Source organism: Triticum dicoccoides, chromosome 2B, assembly GCF_002162155.2.
Source record: "Triticum dicoccoides isolate Atlit2015 ecotype Zavitan chromosome 2B, WEW_v2.0, whole genome shotgun sequence".
Taxonomy (NCBI): Eukaryota; Viridiplantae; Streptophyta; class Magnoliopsida; order Poales; family Poaceae; genus Triticum; species Triticum dicoccoides.
Window position 1 is genome coordinate 48269976 of NC_041383.1, and position 880 is coordinate 48270855.

Genomic DNA, 880 nt, shown 5'->3' on the forward strand with positions numbered 1-880 from the left:
TGGGCATGCGCGCACACGCGCACGACCGCATGACAAGGGCGAACTAGGAGCATGCACACGGTTGTGGTAGTGAAGGAAATATGCCCTATAGGCAATAATAAAGTTGTTATTTTATATTTCCTTACTTCATGATAAATGTTTATTATTCATGCTAGAAATGTATTAACCGAAAACTTTATACATGTGTGTATAGATAGACAAAACACCGTGTCCCTAGTAAGCGTCTACTAGACTAGCTCGTTAATCAAAGATGGTTAAGTTTCCTAACCATAGACATGTGTTGTCATTTGATGAACGGGATCACATCATTAGGAGAATGATGTGATGGACAATACCATCCATTAGCTTAGCATTATGATCATTCAGTTTTATTGTTATTGCTTTTTTCATGTCAAATACATATTCCTTCGACTATGAGATTATGCAACTCCTGGATACCGGAACAATGCCTTGCGTGCTATCAAACGTCACAACGTAACTGGATGATTATAAAGATGTTCTATAGGTATCTCTTAAGGTGTTTGTTGGGTTGGCATAGATCGAGATTATAATTTGTCACTCCGAGTATCACTGAGGTATCTCTGGGCCCTCTCGGTAATACACATCATAAGAAGCCTTGCAAGCAAAGTGTCTAATGAGTTAGGTGCAGGATGATGTATTACGAAATGAGTAAAGAGACTTTCCGGTAACGAGATTGAACTAGGTATGAAGATACCGATCATTGAATCTCGGGCAAGTAACATACCAATGACAAAGGGAATAACGTATGTTGCCATAACGGTTCGACCGATAAACATCTTCGTAGAATATATGGGAGCCAATATGAGCATCTAGGTTCCGCAATTGGTTATTGACCGGAGAGGTGTCCCGGTCATGTCTA